The sequence below is a fragment of the Macrobrachium nipponense genome, chromosome 15, assembly GCF_015104395.2.
Source record: "Macrobrachium nipponense isolate FS-2020 chromosome 15, ASM1510439v2, whole genome shotgun sequence".
Lineage (NCBI taxonomy): Eukaryota > Metazoa > Arthropoda > Malacostraca > Decapoda > Palaemonidae > Macrobrachium > Macrobrachium nipponense.
In genome coordinates, this window is record NC_087208.1 from 52,893,732 (window position 1) to 52,896,231 (window position 2,500).

At 37.7% G+C, this 2,500-nt stretch overlaps 1 protein-coding gene across 11 annotated transcripts in view; it reads left to right on the forward strand.

Moving 5' to 3' along the window:
* The window catches only part of LOC135194931 (uncharacterized), a 1,136,289-nt gene that overhangs the window by 1,037,446 nt on the left and 96,343 nt on the right, over positions 1-2,500 (forward strand). The gene's annotated exons all lie outside the window — the stretch shown is intronic.

The following is a 2,500-nucleotide window of genomic DNA, read 5'->3' on the forward strand; positions in this document are numbered from 1 at the left end:
ATATATATATATATATATATATATATTGGAAAATGTCTGTTTGTTGTTTGTTTGTACCTCCTCTTGAAGGTTTTAGTGAAAATCCGAAATTCGAGCTAAAATACTGGATATCGTAATGTTTCATTCCTTGAAACTGAGATTGAAGTAACCCATAATAAATCATTATAATTGTCACAAGGTAATATGATAAACATAACTAAAAATATATTGTCAGTTTATAGTGTTCGCAACAGTTAGTGTAATAGACCTTCCAGAACCGCTGGTTTGGACTATTTTGAGGGTGCTTTCAGTCAGTTTTCCGTCTACTCATTTTGTTTATCTTTGTGCTGTACCTTTTCTCTTTGAGTTATTAGAGAATATATCCATTCTGTTTGCTAGAAAGAGTAAGGCGCAGTCCCTTTACCAGAGTTTCTAAAAAAGGGAAATATACTCATGAAGGAGTGGTGCCCTCTTACCTGGATGCTCTATAGATAGAGGTAGTATCCTCTACTCTTCAAGGAGTGATACCCTTAATACCAGGATGCTCTATAGATAGAGGTAGTATCCTCTATACTCTTAAAGGAGTGGTACCCTCTTACCTGGATGTTCTATGGATAGAGGTAGTATCCTCTATACTCTTAAAGGAGTGATACCATCTTACCAGGATGCTCTACAGATAGAGGCAGTATCCTCAGTGCTCTTAAAGGAGTGATACCCTCTTACCAGGATGCTCTATAGATAGAGGCAGTATCCTCAATGCTCTTAAAGGCGTGATACCCTCTTACCAAGATGCTCTGTAGATAGAGGCAGTATCCTCTATACCCTTAAAGGAGTGGTACCCTCTTACCAGGATGCTCAATAGATAAAGGCAATATCCTCTATACTCTTAAAGGAGTGATACCCTCGTACCAGGATGCTCAATAGATAAAGGCAATATCCTCTATACTCTTAAAGGAGTGGTACCCTACCCTCGTACCAGGATGCTCTATAGATAGAGGTAGTATCCTCAATACTCTTAAAGGAGTGGTACCCTACCCTCGTACCAGGATGCTCTATAGATAGAGGTAGTATCCTCAATACTCTTAAAGGAGTGATACCCTCATACCAGAATGCTCCATAGAGGTAGTATCCTCATACCATGACTCTTAGGAAGGTGGTATCCTCAAGCCATGGTTCTCTGTAAGGGGGTAATTAGTATCCTCTTAACCACGATTCTATGAAAAGCGGAAATATCCTCTTATCAGGATGTAATTGAAAAGAGGGAAGCGCTGAAGCGTCCTTGAAGAATGGGGAACTCGCATTATTTATTTGTCATTGTCATAGTATATACCAAGTCATGTTAGGTTTGATTTTCCACTTTTCAAAATAAATTTTATTGAATGTTATTATTCGTGTTGAAAATCTTCTGTGAAGGAAAATCTTGTCAAGTTTCATCTTTTGTTTCTAAGTAACCCATTTTTATGTCTGGTTTGGGTAAAGGCAAATCGGTCTCGTGATAAAGTTTCGTTAAAAACTGTTGAGTTGTAATCATTATAATCATTTATAAATGCGGTGCTCAAATGTCAAGAGTTTATCACAATTATGTTGGTTTAATGCAGTTATGACTGTGATATCCAATCGTAAAAGTAAGAGGAAATGTATCGTACTGCAGCTGACCAGGGTGAGAGAGAAAAGAAAAAACCACATACCAGAGATGACAGCTGGAAGTGGAGGGGGATTTTATGGTAATCACACTTACTGATGATCCCCCTGTTAACTGATGTGAATTCTCTCAGTCGAGTGCTTTTAAGATGCCTCGCTTGAAGACTCGAATTCCTGAGTCGTCGGATGGAGAAGGTTACCCACATTGCTAGCATAGAGAGAGAGAGAGAGAGAGAGAGAGAGAGAGAGAGAAGAGAGAGAGAGAGAGAGAGAGAGAGGGGGGGGGGGGAGTTGAATCCCATACCTAGCGCCCCGTCAGGCGGTTCTTTGACGTGGCCCTGAGAAGGGTCAGAAAATGTAGGGAATTAATAATTGGTCATGGGTGTACTTAGTTCGTCGTCAGGTTCTCTTCTTTGTTAAATGGAATTCCAAAGTGATATCAACTTATATTGGCCAGAGTTCTAAAGGTATATACTATATGCCTTGCTGATATTCACTTGCACTTATATTTCATCTTCAGGACTGGAATGTTAACTTTTGTGTATTTAACACGAAGTTTGGTTGCTTTATCAAGATAATAAGTACTGAATAGCAAAGTTGTTCAAGGACATCAGACCAGGCATTTATAAATCAATTAGTTAGTCATCTAATTAAAAAGTTAATTTTGTTGAATTTGATACTTAACATTTTTAACGTAATATATACAAACTACCAGCTGATAGTATCATGTTAAAATAGTACATTACTCTTGAGAAACTATATAGAATCATGAGGAATAAGGGGACTTTATTTTCTCTGTGTGGAAAATGAGAATAATTTGGTGCACGAGAATAATTCTCAATAACTCATGATTAAAATCTTTAAATGCAGAAAATTAAAC